Source organism: Heptranchias perlo, chromosome 37 (genome assembly GCF_035084215.1).
Source record: "Heptranchias perlo isolate sHepPer1 chromosome 37, sHepPer1.hap1, whole genome shotgun sequence".
Lineage (NCBI taxonomy): Eukaryota > Metazoa > Chordata > Chondrichthyes > Hexanchiformes > Hexanchidae > Heptranchias > Heptranchias perlo.
In genome coordinates this window covers 9,550,134-9,573,529 of record NC_090361.1, presented here as the reverse complement: position 1 = coordinate 9,573,529, position 23,396 = coordinate 9,550,134, and the positions used below count along the sequence as shown (strand labels likewise).

The following is a 23,396-nucleotide window of genomic DNA, read 5'->3' as shown; positions in this document are numbered from 1 at the left end:
TCCTCCAATCTCTGTGGTCGATAATCTGATGCGGAAACACTCTGTCACACTGAAAGAAGTAACTACTCTCCCATCATGTGTCTTTCTCTGTGTGTCTCTCTCTCTGTCTGTCTCTCTCTATCTTTCTGTGTGTGTGTCTCTGTCTGTCTGTCTCTGTCTTTCTCTGTGTGTGTCTCTCTCTGTCTCTCTGTCTGTCCCTCTCTATCTCTCTCGCTCTGTTTCTCTGTGTCTCTCTCTGTCTGTCTTTCTGTCTCCCTCGTTCTGTTTCTCTGTCTGTCTGTCTCTCTCTGTCTCTCTCTATCTTTCTCGCTCTTTCTCTCGCTCTGTTTCTCTGTCTCTCTATTTGTCTCTCCTTATCACTGTCTGTCTACCTCTCTCTGTTTGCCTCTCTCTGTCTGTCTACTTCTGTCTGTCTGTTTCTGTCTGTCTGTCTCCCTCTGCCTGTCTGTCTCTGTGTCTCTCTATGTCCGTCTGTGTGTGTGTGTGTTTGTGTGTATGTGTGTGTGTCTCTCTCTGTCTATGTGTGTGTCTCTCTCTCTCTCTGCCTCTGTACCTCTCTCCCACATTATCCTCTGAAAATGTTTGCTGCCAATCCTTTCGTCTGGATTCACCCAATGCCAGCTGTTTGATACTTTAATATCTCACGTTGCAATTTACTACATTTTATACTGTCTGAAAAGGTTAACATTCCCAGCATTCTGCAGCCCCTCCTTCTAACTCAGGTGCCCAATCCCAGCTATGAATTTAGTTGCCCGTTGCTGCCCCCTCGCCAATGCCTGGGTGTCATAACACACAGTGACCAGAATTGTGCCTAGTCATCCAGGTGGCACTGGACCAAAGCTCTGTACATCTGAGAACCACTTTGTGAGCAACGAGTGGCACATCCTAAACAAACTGGCAGCAGAGCGAGCTCCCAACAAGGACACAGATGCCAAGTCTGCCATATTCTTGCAACCGTGCCATTTTGTGGATTTGTAGTAACTCTGTTTGTCATGGCCTAGTAATCTCAGAATGCTCAGGAAAAGAGGAACAGGAGGAGGCCATTCAGCCCCTCGAGCCTGTTTTGCCATTCAATTAGATCATGGCTGATCGGTATCTCAACTCCATTTACCCATCTTGGTTTCATATCCAATAATACCCTCACCCAACAAAAATCTATCAATCTCAGTTTTGAAATTTTCAATTGACCCCCAGCCTTGACAGCTTTTTGGGGGAGAGAGTTCAGATTTCCACTACTCTTTGTGGGAAGAAATGCTTCCTGACATCACCCCTGAACGGCCTAGCTCTAATTTTAAGGTTATGTCCCCTTGTTCTGGACTCTTCCACCAGAGGAAATAATTTCTCTCTATCTATCCTATCAAAGCCTTTAATCATCTTAAACACTTCAACTAGATCACCCCTTAATCTTCTATATTTGAGAGAAGACGAGTCTAGTCTACACTCAGGGTGGTTTTGCAAGCCATTGCAGTGAAAGGTCACATCAGCATGAGTTGTAACAGCTGTGGCCTGAACCGCTGCCACAGATGTTTTGGAGGCCGTTTCAGACACAGCGCGAATACTCGGGTGTTTGACAAGTTCTTTCAGGATTTTCTATCATTTTTCTCTTTTCACTGAAATTTTTTTTAAAAGAACATTTTCGGACTCTCCAAAAACATTGCGGAGTCAGCTCGAAGGACGGAGGACGTAACGACATTGACCGTCGTGCTGGGACCTAGTGAGGCATGATGGGAGATTGCACCCCCCCCCCCGCAAAACTGGAACGGCGCCCCCTGTAGGAGGCTGTCGCAGACACCGACAGACCGGATGTCCCTCCTATTAAAGGGCACACCAAAACATTACAGGAATTGAAGTATCAGATAATTATCCACCCCTAGAATAAATGTTGATTCATACAGATATCTGACGCTGCGATATAAAATTCAGGAGAGGGGCAAGAATAGTTCACCCTCCTCTGGACCCCAACAAGGTAAACGTTAGAGCTGCTTTAAATCCTTAAGTTACACTCATAGAATCATACAGCACAGAAGGAAGCTACTCGGCCCATCATGCCTGTGCGGGTTCTTTGAAAGAGCTATCCAATTAGTCCCATTGCCTTGCTCTTTTCCATAGCCCTGCAAATGTTTCCCTTTCAAGTGTATATCCAATTCCCTTTTAAAAGTTATTATTGAATCTGCTTCCTCCACCCTTTCAGGCAGTGCATTTCAGATCATAACATCTCGCTGCTTAAAAAAATTCTCCTCATCTCCCCTCTGGTTCTTTTGCCAATTACCTTAAATCTGTGTCTTCTGGTTACCGACCCTTCTGCCACTGGAAACAGTTTCTCCTTATTTACTCTATCAAAATCCTTCAGAATTTTGAACGCCTCAATTAAATCTCCCCTTAACCTTCTCTGCTGTGAGGAGAGCAAACCAGCTTCTCCAGTCTCTCCACATAACTGAAGTCCCTCATCCCTGGTACCATTCTGGTAAATCTCCTCTGCATCCTCCTGTCTGAAATTACACTAATCATGTTTGTGAAATGTCTCAGCCTTGGGCTCCCTTGTGAGATCCATTCTCACAGACTCTGGATTATCAATGAGCAGCTGTAATTATAAAGGGAAATGTTCATTCCCACAGCAAAGCCAGTGGCTCCGCCTCTCCACCCTTAATTAAGGATGTAGTGTTGTAACCATAGCTACCATACTGGGGAGGTGGGGGGGGTCTGCTGTGAGATGTGACGACGAAAATAACCGGAGCACAGAGAACGGGCAGCTGTTCTGGGATAATTGGGATCATCTGCCGGATGGATGCGAGCAATCAGCTTGGGATCGAACAACACATTCCCAACACTCCCTCACCCCGTCCACGCCATCTCCATCTCACGTGTTAGAGGAACATATTACTGTGCACTGCTTCAATCTATGGGTGCAGTGCCCTTCATTTGGACTCCGTGACATCCTCAGCAAGACCGAGGAGCCTCCCAAACCCTCCCCCCCGGCCTCGTAACTACCCGTGAGGGGCCAGGATTACAGGTGACCCAGTGTGGGGTGGTGGGGCGGGGTCAAAGGTAGCTCGGCAAGGTTGCGAGCAGATTCAGCGTTTGATTCGGGCCTCGGAATTACAATTCCCACCCGGCTGAAGGGTCAACATTAAACGAGACTCTCGGATGTTGCTGTTAAAACTTTTGCGAAATTTGCAGGTTTCGTGGGCTCTTACCGAGTTCAACAGTCTGCGTCGATCCGGAGTCCAAGAGGAACAGCGTTGTCTGTGAAGGTCATAACTTTGGAGTGTTCTGTTCCACGGGAGGCCGACTCTGGAGTCAGCTCGGTTACTCCACAGACCTGGAGGAGTGAAAAGAGAAGGAACTTACATTTATATAGCGCCTCTCACCAACTCAGGAAATCCCAAAGCACTTTACAGCCAATTAAATACTTTTTTGAAGTGTGGTCACTGTTGTAATGTAGGAAATGCGGCAGCCAATTTGCGCACAGCAAGATCCCATGAACAACAATGAGATTATGACCAGATAATCTGCTGTGGTGATGCTGGTTGAGGGATAAATATTAGCCAGGACACCGGGGAGAACTCCCCTGCTCTTCTTCAAAGAGCGTCTTTTACGTCCATCTGCGAGGGCAGACAGGGCCTCGGTTTAACGTCTCATCCAAAAGATGGCAACTCTGACAGTGCAGCACTCCCTCAGCACTGCACTAGAGTGTCAGCCTGGATTATGTGCTCAAATCTCTGGAGTGGGACTTGAACCCAGGACCTTCTAGGTCCAACTAGATGAAGGAATAGAGAGCCATATATCCAAGTATGTTGACGACACTAAATTAGGTGGGACAGTAAGTAGTGTGGATAGCAGCAGAAAGTTGCAAAGGAACATTGATAGATTAAGTAATTGTTGACTTACATGATTGCTGTTGCTAAACAATAAAAAAAACTGCATTGTTTTCCTTTGAGTACCTGACACCGTGTTTTGGAAGTTAGTAAGGGGGTCTCCAAGGGCCTGTCAACATTCGCAGGAAATCCCCAGGAGCATGCCAGCATTTGCTGCTGGTTCCCAGGACTCTGTCAATATTTGCAGGGAGTCTCTGGGTACATGTCAATATTTGTAAGGGTTTCTGGGTACATGTCAATATTTGGAGGAGGGCCCTGGGTACTTGTCAATATTTGCAGGGAGGCCCTGGGTACATGACAATATTTGCAGGGAAGTCCTGGGTACATGTCAATATTTGCAGGGATGCCCTGGGTACATGTCAATATTTGCAGGGAGGTCCTGGGTACATGTCGATATTTGCAGGGATGCCCTGGGTACATGTCAATATTTGCAGGGATGCCCTGGGTACATGTCAATATTTGCAGGGTGGCCCTGGGTACATGTCAATATTTGCAGGGATGCCCTGGGTACATGTCAATATTTGCAGGGTGGCCCTGGGTACATGTCAATATTTGCAGGGTGGTCCCTACACAGAGATTGAAGTCACAGGAAATTCAAAGGCCACTGAGGGGGAAAAAAACTCATCCATCAGGTGCTTATCTGTTGCTTTCCAGTTGTTGAAGTAATGATACACAAGGCCTCAGAGAGGAACATTTATTCTGTTTTGTACACTTTGGCACTGTTAATGTCTTGGAACGCACAATATCAACAGAACGGTGAAAATGCAGGCCCAGATGCTCATAACAACCTGTGATCCTGACCATAAGAACCAAGAATCTCTAATTATATCCTGACTGGAGATATGGTCTTCAGAGCAGGGCTGCAGTAATCTCACACTGGCCTTTACTTGTGCCAGGAGTTGTTACAGCCTTCAGATAAAGCGGCCTTGTACCTGTGAGATGGGAGGAGGTCAGGGAGGTGCAGAAACTCCACCAACACCCCTTCCATCACTACAAGGAGGGAAAATAATAACTCGAGGCCTCCTCCTCCCTCAATTTCTGTCTCCATCTCTTTATTTCTTTAAAGAAATTCCAGACATTCCTCACACTGAAATGTTGAGACTCCATACTGGGCGGGAAAATCTCGGACTCCCACCCATCAGTCCCTCTGAAGCACCATTCAGCTTCTGTGTGGGAGTTCAGCTCCAGAACTGTGTTTAATTGCGACCTTTAGCCTCAAAGAATAGGGGCATTATTGCAACCAGATGCTAAATGTAAATGAACTTTCTCATTTGTTGACTATGTATCTAGACTGCCAGCAAAGCTCTATCTGTGGTTGAGTTTATTACACACAAGGGGCTTCTCTACCCAGTCAATAAACAAGAGAGAACAATTGTATACATCAGGGAACTTTCACCTGACTGGGCAACTCAGTTGCATCAACCAGGTGAAACTCACTCTTACCATTCCTTTGATGTCCCCCCAATAAAGACACAGAAAAGCCCAGTGACTTTGTCTTCACTGTCAGGGCTCCAACTCCCCATAAAGAGAGAAATAAACTCATCTGAGTCACACTGGTCCAACAATGCAGTGGGGTTTTTAAAATTTTGTTTTCATTTCTAATTCCATAAAGAGTTTGGCCTCGTGTTTTACTGAATTTCTACTTAGGGTTTCAGGGTGTTTCTGTCAGTGGCTATCCACAGGTAGAGCAGATAACACTTCATTACACCATAGCAGCAAGCTCTCGAGTAGCGCTGGGCTCCTCCCTCCCACTGGGTGCACTTGCCACTCTATCTTCTGGCTTCCAATGTCTCTCTATCTCCGTCATAACTGCTCCTTTTATTTTTATCTCCATTTTACTGATACTGGTGTGGCCACCACTCCTTAACTTTCCTCCCAAACTCCAAATACTCCAAATTCTCTAGAAAAGACTGAGGGGTGACCTGATAGAGGTAGTTAAGAGTATGAAAGGGTTTGATAGGTCAGACATAGAGAAGATGTTTCCACTTGTGAGGGAGACCAAAAGAGGTCATAAATATAAGATAGTCACCAATAAATCCAATAGGAAACTCAGGAGAAACTTCTTTATCCAGAGAGTGGTAAGAATATGGAACTTGCTACCACAAGGAGTAGTTGAGGCGAATGGCACAGATGCATTTAAGTGGAGGCTAGATAAACACATGAGGTAGAAAGGAATAGAAGGTTATGCTGATAGGGTGAGATGAAATAGGGTGGGAGGAGGCTCATGAGGAGCATAAACACCAGCATGGAGCAGTTGGGCCGAATGGCCTGTTTCTGTGCTGTACATTCTATGTAGTTCCATATCATCCTCCTTGCATTCTTCCTTCTTCCTGCATCCTCATTGTGTTGAAATCCAGACTCATTGTAACGTCTCCTACTCTAACTCATTCTCCAGGACCTCAAAGCTGTGAAACTTTTAGTTCCCTGCTTTCCACAATTGCCAGGCCTTTAACACCAATGTGACTTAACCTCTATTGCACGATTTATCTTGTCGTCCCTCATCACCTTTCACCCTTGGTGGTGTCCCTTACTATGGGCCTCGACTACTCAAGTAGTCTTCTCAATAATGCAATGATTGAAACGCCTCTGACAACCTAAGGGGGTGAATGTACCTCTGAGGTGCGATACTGAGCCATACGGACTAGAGGATACCAGTCAGTGCCGAGTTAGCTGATCTGAGCCAGGCAGCAGTTGAGGAACAATCATTGGCTTCTCTGAACCAGGGAGAAGAAATGCAAAATCAACCAGGGTTCCTGCTCTTGATTGTTCTTGAGGGGGTTTGAGAGAGTAGGGCCAAGTTGGCTGACTCAGTATCGAACCCCTCCACAACCAGCGCACTGTGGCTGCTGTATGTATGATCGACAGGATGCATTGTAGCAACTCACCAGGGGTTACACTGACAGTCCTGCGACATCTATTACCGATCACCATCACCTTCAAGTTCCCCTCCAAGTCACACACCATCCTGACTTGGATTTGTATTGCCCACTCCTTCATCATTACTGGGTCAATATCCTGGAATTCCCTCCCTAATGAAATTTAAAGCAGGGAAGTGTGGTAGAAAGAATGAGGAGAGGCAACATAAACTAAATGGTACAATTTTAAAGGGGGTGCAGGAACGGAGGGACCTGGGGGTGTACGTACACAAGTCTTTGAAGGTGGCAGGACAAGGCTGTTAAAAAGGCAAATGGGATCCCTTGGCTTTATAAATAAAGGCATAGAGTACAAAAGCAAGGAAGTTATGCTAAATATAAAACACTGGTTAGGCCCCAGCTGGAGTATTGTGTTCAATTCTAGGCACCGCACTTTAGGAAGGTTGTCAGGGCCTTGGAGAGGGTGCAGAGGAGGTTTACTAGAATGGTATCGGGGACGAGAGACTTCAGTTACATGGAGAGATTGGAGAAACTGGGGTTGTTCTTAGGGCAGAGAAGGTTAAGGAGAGATTTAATAGAGGTGTTCAAAATCATGAAGGCGTTTTGATAAGTAAATAAAGAGAAACTATTTCCACTGGCAGAAGGGTTGGTAACCAGAGGACACAGATTTAAGGTAATTGGCAAAAGAATCTGAGGTGACATGAGGAAAAAATTTTTTATGATCTGGAACGCACTGTCTGAAAGAGTGGTGGAAGCAGATTCAATAATAACTTTCAAAAGGGAATTGGATAAATATTTGAAGAGGAAAAATTTGCAGGGCTATGGGGAAAGAGCAGAGGAGTGGGACTAATTGGATAACTCTTTCAAAGAGCCGGCACAGAAACGATGGGCTGAATGGCCTCCTTCTGTGCTGTACGATTCCAACAAAATTGTACAAGGGCTTCAGCGATTCAAGAGGGCCCCTCTGGGCAACTAAACATGCCAGCAACGCCCACGTCCCGAGAACAAACGCAAGAAAAGGCTCTGCCGCCAGTGGTGGTGGGGGTAAGGGAAGGGGGGAATCCATAAAAGGTCAGAGTAGGAGGATCAAAGGTTGCAGGAGGAGACATGAGGCAGATGGAGGTGAGGCGAGGCAGCAGAGGGATCTGAAGATGATGATTTTAATTCAATCTTGTTAACATACACTAGCAGTCACAAGCCCAAAACAGACACCAATTAAATAAATCAATGACCAAATTGTTTACTATTCTCCATCCCCCCTGCACCCAAAACAAAATATACAGTGCCTATCGTGACCACTTCATGGTTTTTATTGTGTGTATAAGAGATATGATCGACTGGAGAGTCACTGGTAGGAGACTCCAGCTTTAAATATCCTGGCAACATGTGAATGTGCAACAAAAAGACCATTATACAGGGAAAGGCCAACAGCTGGAACGAATAAGCATCGGGGTCCCAGGCAGACACGAGAAAGACACTTGCTGGAGAAAGAAGGAAAAGAGCAGCCTGTGCGAGCGAAGCTGTGTTTATCTGAGAGTTGGACAGAGACCGGCACTGATTCCCCATCTGTTCCAGCTCTGAGGTCGGGGTTGCAACACAGATCAGTGCTCAGCAGCATTGTCGCTGTGATGAACACTCTCCCCCTGTGCTTCTCCAGACAGTGGATGGATAAACTGTGCCAGCATTACTGGGAGGAGGTAGGATAATGTAGCTCTGGGGGATGGAGCATGGGGAGGGGGAAAGTGGGTTGGAAGGACTCGATATTTCTTTCTACTCTTGGGGGCATGGGTGGGGCCCCCTCACTATAACATTCTCTGACATACCCCACCCCCCCACTATAACACTGTCCCTTTCACCCTACACCCCTCACCGTAACACTCTCTAATATACCCCACACCCCTCACTAACACTCTCTAATATACCCCACACTCCTCACTGTAACACTCTCTGATATACCCCACACCCCTCACTGTAACACTCTCTAATATACCCCACACTCCTCACTGTAACACTCTCTGATATACCCCACACCCCTCACTGTAACACTCTCTGATATACCCCACACCCCTCACTGTAACACTCTCTGATATACCCCACACCCCTCACTAACACTCACTAATATACCCCACACTCCTCACTGTAACATTCTCTGACATACCCCACACCCCTCACTAACACTCTCTGATATACCCCACACCCCTCACTGTAACACTCTCTGATATACCCCACACCCCTCACTAACACTCTCTGATATACCCCACACCCCTCACTGTAACACTCTCTGATATACCCCACACCCCTCACTAACACTCTCTAATATACCCCACACTCCTCACTGTAACATTCTCTGATATACCCCACACCCCTCACTAACACTCTCTGATATATCCCACACCCCTCACTGTAACACTCTGATATACCCCACACCCCTCACTGTAACACTCTCTGATATACCCCACACCCCTCACTAACACTCTCTGATATACCCCACACCCCTCACTGTAACACTCTCTGATATACCCCACACCCCTCACTAACACTCTCTGATATATCCCACACCCCTCACTAACACTCTCTGATATATCCCACACCCCTCACTGTAACACTCTCTGATATACCCCACACCCCTCACTAACACTCTCTAATATACCCCACACCCCTCACTAACACTCTCTAATATACCCCACACTCCTCACTGTAACATTCTCTGATATACCCCACACCCCTCACTAACACTCGCTGATATATCCCACACCCCTCACTGTAACACTCTGATATACCCCACACCCCTCACTGTAACACTCTGATATACCCCACACCCCTCACTAACACTCTCTAATATACCCCACACTCCTCACTGTAACCCTCTGATATACCCCACACCCCTCACTGTAACACTCTGATATACCCCACACCCCTCACTAACACTCTCTAATATACCCCACACTCCTCACTGTAACACTCTCTGATATACCCCACACCCCTCACTAACACTCTCTGATATACCCCACACCCCTCACTAACACTCTCTGATATACCCCACACCCCTCACTAACACTCTCTGATATACCCCACACCCCTCACTGTAACACTCTGATATACCCCACATCCCTCACTGTAACACTCTTTGATCTACCCCACACCCCTCACTGTAACACTCTGATATACCCCACATCCCTCACTGTAACACTCTTTGATCTACCCCACACCCCTCACTAACACTCTCTGATTTGAACCCTCTGGGCTGTTACTGTTCTGTTCTCCTCACCCACTCTCTCTGCTTCATGAGAAATATAGAAATGAATCTGCTGACACTCCCTCACACTCCTGCAGCCACAATCCCATTTCCAAAACAAGTTCCAATTTATTTAAGGAATTTGCAGACAATGTGCAGGGCTCTAATCCAGCCGGAACATGTAAGGAGAATCCCATAAATAATAAGCCTTCGAGGAGGGTCAATGCTTGAGGGATGTGTGGGGTGGACGGCTGCTTCTCGCTTTCTACTTTTACATATTATCATTGGCGTGGCTGTCCATCGATAACTGTCTCGCAGCCTCGTTGATTTTACCGGAATGTTCCTATTACAGTCAAATCTCACATCAACAATTACTCCACCATATAAATAACTGAGCTGGTATCAGGGCCAGCTCCTGAGTTTGGAGTCTCTGCACAGACTAATACTTCCACTGTGAGCTAGGATGAAATTTCAGCAAGAGTTTGGTGAGAGACTGTAATAGGGAGAGGCTTGTAAAAAGAAAGAATGGTTTGCATTTATATAGCGCCTTTCACGACCTCAGGACATCCCAAAGTGCTTTATGGCCAATTTGCGCACAGCAAGATCCCACAAACAGAAATGTGATAATGACCAGATCATCTGTTCTTAGCGATGCTGGATGAGGGATAAATATCGGCCAGGACATCTGGGAGAACTCCCCTGCTCTTCTTCGAAATAGTGGCATGGGATCTTTTAAGTCCACCTGAGAGGGCAGACAGGGCCTCAGTTTAACGTCTGACCTGAAAGAACAGTGCAGTTTGACTTGCTCGTTACATTATTACAAACTCCAGCAGTCTGCTTAAACTGGCTTGCAAGATATTTTTTCTCCGGACCTGATATGGGACGACTATGTACAAGATAATGCCACATCAGGTCTCACAATAACTTCACTGGAACATACGCTACTTTAGGTAAATCATCATTAAAAAACCACTGAGACAGGTTTCTCATAGATGTACTTCAGTGCAGTACTGAGGGACTGCTGCACTGTCAATGGGCTTTCTTTCAGACAAGCTGTTCATCTGCCTCTTTTGTGGACGTAAAAGATCCCATGGCCTTATTCAAAGAAGAGTGGGGAGTTTGATGGGTGTTTAATATTCAACCAAGGACAGGTTGCTACTTGTGGGATCTTGCTGTGTGCAAATTAGCTGCTGTGTTTGCCTATATAATAGTGACTGCACTTCGCAAAGAGTAATCTGTCAGTACTTTGGGACATCCTGAGGCATTATATAAATGCAATTTCTTTATTTTCTTTATATAGAGACGCAGCATGTTAGAGAGAGGACATTACAAACAAAGGGGACATGTAGAGAAAGGAAGGTTATAGAGACAGGGGGCTTTATAGAGGGAGGGGCATAGAAGCAGAGGGCATGTTACAGAGAGAGGCTCAGAGATAGGGCATGTTATAGAGGGGCACAGAGACAGAGGGCATGTTATAGAGATGATGTGGAGATGCCGGTGATGGACTGGGGTTGACAATTGTAAACAATTTTACAACACCAAGTTATAGTCCAGCAATTTTATTTTAAATTCACAAGCTTTCGGAGGCTACCTCCTTCCTCAGGTGAACCTGAGGAAGGAGGTAGCCTCCGAAAGCTTGTGAATTTAAAATAAAATTGCTGGACTATAACTTGGTGTTGTAAAATTGTTTACAAATGTTATAGAGAGAGGGACATTAGACAGTAACAGGAGCAATACTGATGAAAGGTCATCAGCCTGAAAGGTTAACTCTGTTTCTCTCGAAACAGATGCTGTCTGACCTGCTGAGCGTTTTCCAGTGGTTTCTGTTTTTATTTCAGATTTCCAGCGTCCGCAGTATTTTGTTTTATTATAGAGAGGAGGGATCACTTCACAGTTATACCTTCAAGAGCCACAATCACTGTGCGCTATATCAGTAAGTGTTATACTGAGTGGCTGATACCTGCTATCTGGTAAAGATGGAGCTCTCAGCATTGTGATGGGCCTGACGGTGTTACAGCCCAGCAGGAGGCGCTGCTCAGTGTCTAGGACGATGCAGGAACAGCCTCGAACGAGCTGAGATTCTGGGTCCTTGCGGCCGGTCTTTACTTTGGTATTTCTTCACAGGGCAATCTCTCGCAAACTCCTTTAACCCCTTTTTCCTTCAGACGATCACTGAATGAGTCAGAGGGCTGCCAGCCCGGAAACAGCTGCTTTCCTTGTCGCTGTTATTGGATGATCTCTTAAAGGAGACAGGATTTGAATTGCTGACTTTTTAAATCAGTCAAGTGACTCTAAAGAACTCACTGACAAAATGAGAGCAGACGGGTTTCCCCAACGCACACAGAACACCATCGACCTGCAGCCACTCTGCATAGCAGCATGATCAGGGCAGGAAGCAGCTCAGTGTATAACCCTCATTAATCTTTACAGAAAAAACGACTTGCCTTTATATAAGCACCTTTCACGACCTCAGGATGTCCCAAAGCGCTTTACAGCCAATGAAGTACTTTTGAAGTGTAGTCACTGTTACAATGTAGGAAATGCGGCAGCCAATTTGCGCACAGCAAGATCCCACAAACAGCAATGTGATAATGACCAGGTCATCTGTTTTAGTGATGTTGGTTGAGGGATAAATATTGGTCTGGACACTAGGGAGAACTCCCCTGCTCTTCTTCAAAATAGTGCCGTGGAACCTTTTACAGCCACCTGACAGGGCCTCAGTTTAACCTCTTAACTGAAAGACAGCACCTCTAACAGTACAGCACTCCCTCAGTACTATACTTAAGTATTATTCTACAACATGTCTCTGGAGTGAGACTTGAACCCATAACCTTTTAACCTCAGAGGCAAGAGTGCAACCACAGCTAACACCTACAGGTATCCCCTGACAGCTTAGTGGAGGAATGCACCACAGAGACAGAACCCAAAGTCAATCCTGCTTAGGCCTCACGTTTGGCCTCATCGTCTCTGGGCTAGCGAGCGTAATATCGCCCAGGGCTCTCACTTCTGATCACTGTGCATTGACCCGTTGCTGGAAGGTGTGAGCACATGGACAGTTTCGGAATTAACCGTGATGCCCCTGTGGTGGAATAATCAGCCAACGTCCACTCTCTACATCAGCCACTTAGGTGAGGGAGCAGAGGACTGCCAGTGCCCATGGATCTGTTCCTGACAGGTGCCGGGGAGATAAAGAGAAATGAACACCCAGTGAATGCAGCCTGCCTCAGCCGAATGCAATGGGCCGATGCTGATCTGTGGCAAGAGGGATCCACACATGATTTCCCTGAGAGTTCTTCACCAGCACAGCATGGTGAGGTAGCAGATAGTCTCCCAGTGGCCCTGCCTTTGTACAGGGTATCAGGCCACCTGCTTTAGCCTCCTCATCACCAGGATATCACAGTGCAAACTCTAGATTTTATTACTGCCACTTTGATTCTACATCCCACTCCCACTCTGGCCTCTCTGTCCTCGGCCAAATGAAGCTCAACACAAACTCGAGGAACAGCACCTCATCTATCTACTAGTAACTTTACAGCCTTAACATTGAGTTTAACAACTTTAGATCTTAATGACCACTCCCACTTTCTCTTGGGCATTCTGTTACCATTTACACTTTTCTGGATCCATCTTCTGTTCCTTTACTTGTCCCATTATCACTTTTTTTATTTGTTCATGGGATGTGGGCGTCGCTGGCAAGGCCAATATTTATTGCCCATCCCTAATTGCCCTTGAGAAGGTGGTGGTGAGCCGCCTTCTTGAACCGCTGCAGTCTGTGTGGTGACGGTTCTCCCACAGTGCTGTTAGGGAGATCCAGAATTTTGACCCAGCGACGATGAACGGCAATATATTTCCAAGTCGGGATGGTGTGTGACTTGGAGGGGAACGTGCAGGTGGTGTTATTCCCATGTGCCTGCTGGTTTGGGAGGTGCTGTTGAAGAAGCCATGCTGCAGTGCATCCTGTGGATGGTACACACTGCAGCCACAGTGCGCCGGTGGTGAAGGGAGTGAATGTTTAGGGTGGTGGATGGGGTGCTAATCAAGCGAGCTGCTTTGTCCTGGATGGTGTCGAGCTTCTTGAGTGTTGTTGGAGCTGCACTCATCCAGGCAAGTGGAGAGTATTCCATCACACTCCTGACTTGTGCCTTGTAGATGGTGGAAAGGCTTTGGGGAGTCAGGAGGTGAGTCACTCGCCGCAGAATACCCAGCCTCTGACCTGCTCTTGTAACCACAGTATTTATGTGGCTGGTCCAGTTAAGTTTCTGGTCAATGGTGACCCCCAGGATGTTGATGGTGGGGGATTCGGCGATGGTAATGCCTCACACCATTATCCCTTTTGTCATTTAATCACTCCTGCCCGCCGCTCTATCACAGACCTTTCCCTTTTGTTCTTTCCCTGTCCCCTATTTCCCCGGCTCTGTATTTGCCCAAAAGCCACTCATCTCTAACATCTTCCAGTTCTGACGAAGGGTCATTGACCTGAAACGTTAACTGTGTTTCTCTCTCACAGATGCTGACTGACCCGCTGAGTGTTTCCAGCATGTTCTGTTTTTATTTCAGATTTCCAGCATCTGTGGTATTTTGCTTCTGGATTTTACTGCTTGTTTAGTTGAACCAGTGAGGTGTTTACTTGCTGCTGTGCGCTCATCTCTGTGCCTGATTTTCTCTCTGCGGCTCCATCAGACACCAACTGAACAATGGCTGCAGCCCGCAGACTCCGCTCATAGTCTGACCTGTTTTACATTTTTATAGCACTCAGTGTACTTTTAACTCATTTAATGCCACTTATTAGCACTCCCACTGGCAAAATGAGTGCACATCAGAGAGGTTACAGGATGATTATTGATATTACTGCTTAATTATAGAACAGACAGCATGCAGTGAGACAGAGGGAGGGATAACAGTGTTAGAGGAGCTGAGAGAGAGTGAGATCAGTGTACAAGGCTTATCTCCTCAATCCTAGGCTGGTGTATAGTCTGAGAGGATCTGAAGAGGGGCAGGAATTGGTATGCACTGTGCCCGTTTTATTGGCGTAAAACAGGCGTCAACCATACCAACTTGGTAGTGGGACTACGTGCGTCCAATTGGCGCAGGTGGACGTAAAAGGCTGTAATCTAGGACTTTTGAAACAGAATGGAACAGACATATAAAGTGTTGCTTGTTATGTGAGGCTAAGGTTGCCAACTCTGGTTGGACGTATTCCTGGAGGTTTCATCACATGACCTCCTGCCTCCAGTCACTCCCGCCATTGGTCTCCCGGCACGCCCATCATCACGGTGCCCCGCCTCCCCAGCCAAATGGAAAGCAAACAGACTCTTCGTTACCCGATTGGATGATTCTTGACTGTCAGTCAATTCCCCAATCGCCAATATTTTTATAACTATTAAACAAAAGAGTTCAAAGAAAATGAAAAAAAAACAGCTTTTTTTCAAACGCCCCTATGATTTATCTCCTGGGTGTTTGCTCACAGCAGATCTGGAGATTAATCTTCAGTTCCTGGAGACTCCAGGACAATCCTGGAGGGTTGGCAACCCTATGTTAGGCCTAGAACAACACACCCAGTGTCCTCATGAGTTCTGGGAGAAGCGAAACATCAATAATGATAGTTTCTGAAACATCAAATCTGAATTTTGTTTGGTATAAAAATCCACAAACAGGAAGTATTGACTTGGAAATTGTCCCTTTTCCCCACAGTCACATCCTCCTCATGCAGAGAAAACACAATCAAACGATGAGTCACTTCTTTTTTTGACTCGGGTTTTATGCAATGTGACAAATTGAGTCGCACTTTGTGGAGCAGAAAGATTCCCCTGTGGCGTCTTTCAGTTCGCTCCCCAATGCAGATCGATATTAATGACCACATTGGGTGTGAACCCGCGCCTCTCACCCTCAGTTTTCCCCAAGTCGTGGGGCAATGAGGCCCTTTAATCATGTTCTTACCAAGAACTGCGAGAGAAAAACCTTGCTTTAATCTATTAAAGGCACCGCGACACAGCAGGAAGGCCCAAGTCGGATCCCCAATGTGTGTGTCGGTAGTTACTCTCAGCTGGGGTACAGTTCAACGGATGATGACACCTGTTTGGGGTGGTACAATTTATCACAGCACCCGAGTTAAGGACAGGGGGAAAAAAATTCAGACAGGGTTACACTCCTCATCAGATGGAAAGGGCGCTTGTGTGGATGTCAGCTGAAGGCAGGATTGGGGTCATTTGTGATTCCCCCGCCGCAGTCAAAAAGATTGTCGACACTCGCTCTCTAGGATCACACATGCAGAATGGACGCTTGGGAGACATACCACAAATTGTAAGTAGAACTGTACACCAGTGAGAGTCAGCGCCTGTGGAACTGTATCCCAGTGAGAGCCAGCGCCTGTGGAACTGTATCCCAGTGAGTCGGCACCTGTGGAACTGTATCGCAGTGAGAGCCAGCGCCTGTGGAACTGTATCCCAGTGAGAGTCAGCGCCTGTGGAACTGTATCCCAGTGAGAGTCGGCGCCTGTGGAACTGTATCCCAGTGAGAGCTGGTCTCTGTGGAACTGTATCCCAGTGAGAGTCAGTGCCTGTGGAACTGTATCCCAGTGAGAGTCAGCACCTGTGGAACTGTATCCCAGTGAGAGTCGGTGCCTGTGGAACTGTATCCCAGTGAGAGTCAGCGCCTGTGGAACTGTATCCCAGTGAGAGTCGGCACCTGTGGAACTGTATCGCAGTGAGAGCCAGCGCCTGTGGAACTGTATCCCAGTGAGAGTCAGCGCCTGTGGAACTGTATCCCAGTGAGAGTCGGCGCCTGTGGAACTGTATCCCAGTGAGAGCTGGTCTCTGTGGAACTGTATCCCAGTGAGAGTCAGCGCCTGTGGAACTGTATCACAGTGAGAGTCAGCACCTGTGGAACTGTATCCCAGTGAGAGTCGGTGCCTGTGGAACTGTATCCCAGTGAGAGTCAGCGCCTGTGGAACTGTATCCCAGTGAGAGTCAGCGCCTGTGGAACTGTATCGCAGTGAGAGTCAGCGCCTGTGGAACTGTATCGCAGTGAGAGTCAGCACCTGTGGAACTGTATCGCAGTGAGTCAGCGCCTGTGGAACTGTATCGCAGACAAAGCCGGCATTTGTGGAACTGTATCGCAGTGAGAGTCAGCGCCTGTGTAACTGTATCACAATGAGCGTCGGCGCCTGTGGAACTGTATCCCAGTGAGAGTCAGCGACTGTGGAACTGTATCCCAGTGAGAGTCGGTGCCTGTGGAACTGTATCCCAGTGAGAGTCAGCGGCTGTGGAACTGTATCCCAGTGAGAGTCAGTGCTCTGTGGAACTGTATCGCAGTGAGAGTCAGCGCCTGTGGAACTGTATCGCAGACAAAGCCGGCATTTGTGGAACTGTATCGCAGTGAGAGTCAGCGCCTGTGTAACTGTATCACAATGAGCGTCGGCGCCTGTGGAACTGTATCCCAGTGAAAGTCAGCGCCTGTGGAACTGTATCGCAGTGAGAGTCAGCACTTTTGGAACTGTATTGCAGTGACAGTCAGCGCCTGTGGAACTGTATCGCAGTGAGAGTCAGCGACTGTGGAACTGTATCCCAGTGAGAGTCAGCGCCTGTGGAACTGTATCGCAGTGAGTAAGTGCCTGTGGAACTGTATCGCAGTGAGTCAGCGCCTGTGCAACTGTATCCCAGTGAGAGTCAGCGCCTGTGGAACTGTATCCCAGTGAGAGCTGGTCTCTGTGGAACTGTATCCCAGTGAGAGTCAGCGCCTGTGGAACTGAGTCGCAGTGAGAGCCGGTCTCTGTGGAACTGTATCGCAGTGAGAGTCAGCGCCTGTGGAACTGTATCACAGTGAGAGTCAGCGCCTGTGGGACTGTATCGCAGTGAGTAAGTGCCTGTGGAACTGTATCGCAGTGAGTCAGCGCCTGTGCAACTGTATCCCAATGAGAGTCAGCGCCTGTGGAACTGTATCCCAGTGAGAGTCGGCGCCTGTGGAACTGTATCCCAGTGAGAGCTGGTCTCTGTGGAACTGTATCCCAGTGAGAGTCAGCGCCTGTGGAACTGAGTCGCAGTGAGAGCCGGTCTCTGTGGAACTGTATCGCAGTGAGAGTCAGCGCCTGTGGAACTGTATCACAGTGAGAGTCAGCGCCTGTGGGACTGTATCGCAGTGAGAGTCGGTGCCTGTGGAACTGTATCCCAGTGAGAGTCAGCGCCTGTGGAACTGTATCCCAGTGAGAGTCAGCGCCTGTGGAACTGTATCGCAGACAAAGCCGGCATTTGTGGAACTGTATCGCAGTGAGAGTCAGCGCCTGTGTAACTGTATCACAATGAGCGTCGGCGCCTGTGGAACTGTATCCCAGTGAGAGTCGGTGCCTGTGGAACTGTATCCCAGTGAGAGTCAGCGCCTGTGGAACTGTATCCCAGTGAGAGTCAGCGCTCTGTGGAACTGTATCGCAGTGAGAGTCAGCGCTCTGTGGAACTGTATCGCAGTGAGAGTCAGCGCCTGTGGAACTGTATCGCAGTGAGAGTCAGCGCTTTTGGAACTGTATCACAGTGACAGCCAGCGCCTGTGGAACTGTATCGCAGTGAGTCAGTGCCTGTGGAACTGTATTGCAGTGAGTCAGCGCCTGTGCAACTGTATCCCAGTGAGAGTCGGCGCCTGTGGAACTGTATCCCAGTGAGAGTCGGCGCCTGTGGAACTGTATCGCAGTGAGAGTCAGCGCCTGTGGAACTGTATCGCAGTGAGAGTCAGCGCTTTTGGAACTGTATCACAGTGACAGCCAGCGCCTGTGGAACTGTATCGCAGTGAGTCAGTGCCTGTGGAACTGTATTGCAGTGAGAGTCAGCGCCTGTGCAACTGTATCCCAGTGAGAGTCGGCGCCTGTGGAACTGTATCCCAGTGAGAGTCGGCGCCTGTGGAACTGTATCCCAGTGAGAGTCAGCGCCTGTGGAACTGTATCGCAGTGAGAGTCAGCGCCTGTGGAACTGTATCACAGTGAGTAAGTGCCTGTGGAACTGTATCGCAGTGAGTCAGCGCCTGTGCAACTGTATCCCAGTGAGAGTCGGCGCCTGTGGAACTGTATCCCAGTGAGAGTCAGCGCATGTGGAACTGAGTCGCAGTGAGAGCCGGTCTCTGTGGAACTGTATCGCAGTGAGAGTCAGCGCCTGTGGAACTGAGTCGCAGTGAGAGCCGTTCTCTGTGGAACTGTATCGCAGTGAGAGTCAGCGCCTGTGGAACTGTATCACATTAAGAGTCAATGCCTGTGGAACTGTATCGCAGTGAGAGTCAGCGCCTGTGGGACTGTATCGCAGTGAGTCAGCACCTGTGGAACTGTATCGCAGTGAGTCAGCGCCTGTGGAACTGTATCGCAGACAAAGCCGGCATTTGTGGAACTGTATCGCAGTGAGAGTCAGCGCCTGTGTAACTGTATCACAATGAGCGTCGGCGCCTGTGGAACTGTATCCCAGTGAGAGTCAGCGCCTGTGGAACTGTATCCCAGTGAGAGTCGGTGCCTGCGGAACTGTATCCCAGTGAGAGTCAGCGCCTGTGGAACTGTATCCCAATGAGAGTCAGCGCTCTGTGGAACTGTATCGCAGTGAGAGTCAGCGCTCTGTGGAACTGTATCGCAGTGTGTCAGTGCCTGTGGAACTGTATTGCAGTGAGTCAGTGCCTGTGGAACTGTATCGCAGAGAGAGCCGGCATTTGTGAAACTGTATTGCAGTGAGAGTCGGCGCCTGTGGAACTGAATCGCAGTGAGAGCTGGTCTCTGTGGAACTGTATCGCAGTGAGAGTCAGCACCTGTGGAACTGTATCGCAGTGAGAGTCTTCCCCTGTGGAACTGTATCGCAGTGAGAGTCAGCACCTGTGGAACTGTATCGCAGTGAGAGTCAGCACCTGTGGAACTGTATCGCAGTGACAGTCAGCACCTGTGGAACTGTATCGCAGTGACAGTCAGCACCTGTGGAACTGCGCCCCAGTGAGAGTCAGTGCCTGCGGAACTGTATCCCAATGAGTCAGCACCTGTGGAACTGTATCGCAGTGAGAGTCTGCACCTGTGGAACTGTATTGCAGTGAGAGTCATGATGTGGAGATGCCGGTGATGGACTGGGGTGGACAAATGTAAGGAGTCGCACAACACCAGGTTATAGTCCAACAGCTGAGAGTCAGCACCTGTGGATCTGTGCCCCAGTGAGTCAGTGCCTGTGGAAATGTATCCCAATGAGTCAGTGCCTGTGGAACGGCGCCCCAGTGAGAGTCAGCACCTGTGGAACTGTATCCCAATGAGTCAGTGCCTGTGGAACTGTTTCCCAATGAGTCAGCACCCATGGAATTGTATCGCAGTGAGAGTCAGCACCTTCTGGGAAGAAGGGAGAAAAGTAAACAAAGACTCTGTTATTAATGGACTGTGCTTTGTCCATCTCCCAGATACCTTCTTTCTCAACTACCCTTGGGTGAGATTCATTAATACTAAACAGTTTTTACTCTGCTTTACTCCACCCCTTGGTTTTGGCCTGCAGTTTGGAGATGTTGGTTGATGTTTATCCAGCTCTTCTTGCTGAGAGAGGGTCATGTGCTGATGGTTCTGGTTATGAAATCCCGGCGGACTCACTCCACACTGTTCTTTCCTTATCTGCTTTCAGCAGCAGAGTTGGACTGTTTGTGTAACACAGGCTACATGACGGAACGGAGAGGAGGAACAAAACCAGCAATGTGCAGCTGCCATCAAAGAAGCCAAACCCTGGGGCGGAAGGCCAGAGCCCATGTACAACTCGAGGGGGTGGGGAGGGAGGGTGGAGGAACGAGAATAAGAAGCCAATAATGAACTTTGAACCCGACTTGTATTACGCAGTGTGCTAAGAGCCGACTATCATTTCAAACAGACAGGAATGGCCACACTCAAGATGCTGCTGGAGTCCACCACCTGGGTTCAAGAAATAAAGACTTGCATTTGTATAGCGCCTTTCACGATCTCAGGACGTCACAAAGCACTTTACAGCCAATTAAGTACTTTTGAAGTACAGTCACTGTTGTAATGTAGGAAACACGGCAGCAAATTCACGCACAGCAAGATCCCACAGTCAATGTGATAATTACCAGATAATCTGTTTTTACTGATTTTGATTGAGGGATAAATATTAGCCAGGACACAGGGGAGAACTCCCCTGCTCTTCTTCAAAATAGTGCCATAGGATCTTTTATGTCCACTTGCGAGGGCAGACGGGGCCTCGGTTTAACGTCTCATCTGAAAGACGGCACCCCTGACAGTGCAGCACTCCCTCAGTACTGCACTGGAGTGTCAGCCTAGATTATATGTTCAAGTCTCTGGAGTGGGACCTGAACCCACAACCTTCTGACTCAGAGATGAGATGATTGCCCACTGAGCCAGGGATGACACCAAGTGCTAGGGGCCCTGTAGTGTGAAATTTAGCTCTTTCTTTCTGTAAATGTTTCCACTGCCCCCGTAGCCATCGAGTTACTGGGATAATGATCCACAGGGTACTTGAAAAAGAAGGTGTCTAGGGGAATGCCCTTCCCTGTACAGCCCATAATAGTGGTGGGTTTTATGCCCCATTCATGTGCACCATCTTCTTCATACGTGAGCCTAGACAGCGAGGGTTGATGGGTTACTCAAGTGTGAGGGTGGGGGGCATCACAGCCAAGGCTGATCCTGTTCACATCTGATGCCCACATCTGGGCACATTCCAGGTGGGAGGTGGGCACACTGCACAGTGGTCAGGCGCAGCAACCCTAACTAATTCCTTCTCCCTCTGCCAACTGTGGCCCCCAACCACTACACCAGCTGAGATAACCTGAGAGAGCAGAGACCCGGATTGAAGCTGTTTCCCTCTGGCCCTTGTGCTCCAGTATCAAGGGGGCGGGAGTGCACCCACCGAGTCCTATTTAATAAACATTACAAATTCCGATTGGATAGATTGGGACGATGATGTTTATCCTACCAAGTGGCATTTAGCACGTACATTGTACCAGGTTGCTTTGTTACAAGGTTTCAGAAGCTTGTCTCCCTTGTCCGTTCTCCATGTAACTCGACATTAATCAGGAGAGTCCATCTCACTGCTGCTGAGAGTCGGAAAGGAGCATCGTCAGAGATGCCGCCCACAGCCGCTAATTATTGCTTCCTGCAGTTTCAATAATTACAACCTTCTCAAGTGTTCAAGTGCAACTCTGTCCTCAGCCCTATTTGGAACACTTCCTCCCCACTGCAACACACTGCCAGCTCCACCTTATCCAACATTATGTTTACTGACAAAACAATCACAAGTGGAGTATGCAGTAAATCTCTCCAGCCCTTTAAACAGCTGAAGAGAAGGGTAACCGAGTCATCAGAGCAGAACAACTGCCTGACACAGAATCAACAAGCAGAGGTTTGGTCTCGGGAAATCAATGCTCTCTCTTACCTCGGCAGTATTCCCACTACTTTACACTGCAAACATTTCTCCCACTTTCCAAGAATAAACCTCCCCATTCTCATTAAGATCCATTGGTTCAGTGAATCCATCTGTGCACGGCCAAGGTTCTACGGGTATTTGCCGCGGATAGTGTGCAGGGTTAAGCCAATGGTGGGGTGAGGGGGGGGAGGTGTGGGAGGGGGAGATGCATCTGTGGAGTTCTGGGGAGGTTGCAGGCTGGAGGAGGTTACAGAGATAGGGAGGGGTGAGAATTGGAGGCGTCAAGGACCGGAAGCCAATGTGGGTCAGCGAGCACGGGGTGGGGTGTAATGGTAGAGGAGGGAAGCCGGCCAGCCGAAGCCAGTTCTGTACCTGCTAATAGCAGGAGGCGCCCTGTGAGCAGCCTCTGCACTTGGGGCAAGGATTAAGCAGATTGTCCAAATCTCAAGTCTGGGATTTTCGAGATTTGTCCACTTACCTAGAATGTGACATCATGGGGTATGGAGTCCGACCGGATCAAAAGCGAAACAGTTCCAATTAGTTACGAGACTGGAGCCCTGGTCACTCACCGAGGGTCACTAACTGAGGGCCACTCACTGATGCCACTCACCGAGGGGTGTTGGTGAGGTGACAGTTGGAGAGTGGGACAGACACTGAGGGACTGGGTGTGGAGAGCTCTCTGCTCCTGCTATTGTTGCTCTACCTCCAGCTGGGAGGATTTAAATTCTTTGCCAACAATCCTATTGCGAGATGCCAGACACAGTAACCCTTTCACTGGCATCGGTCTGAGAGCCAGCCCTTTTATCCTGGAAATCTAGCAGTGTTCACCTCTGATTTTCTCTCCCTTTATAACCCACCCCCACCCAAGTAGGCAAACTATCATTTAACCTGCTCTATGGTTGACTAACAAGCAGAGGTGTCTGTGTGGACAGGTGGGGTCTGCCCACCTCTCCAATGCCAATTATGTTCAGTGCACAGCGTAATCAAAGGGAACGAACAATCAGGTAGTGACAGGAGCCACCAGTCCAGTTTAGTTTAT

The 23,396-nt window shown here is 48.2% G+C and overlaps 1 protein-coding gene across 1 annotated transcript in view; it reads right to left on the bottom strand.

Moving 5' to 3' along the window:
* kank2 (KN motif and ankyrin repeat domains 2) overlaps positions 1–23,396 on the bottom strand; it is a 116,395-nt gene that overhangs the window by 60,780 nt on the left and 32,219 nt on the right. Inside the window, exon 2 of the mRNA XM_067973094.1 lies at positions 3,195–3,319. The gene's annotated coding sequence lies outside the window, so the exon portion shown is untranslated. The remainder of the gene's footprint in view (positions 1–3,194; positions 3,320–23,396) is intronic.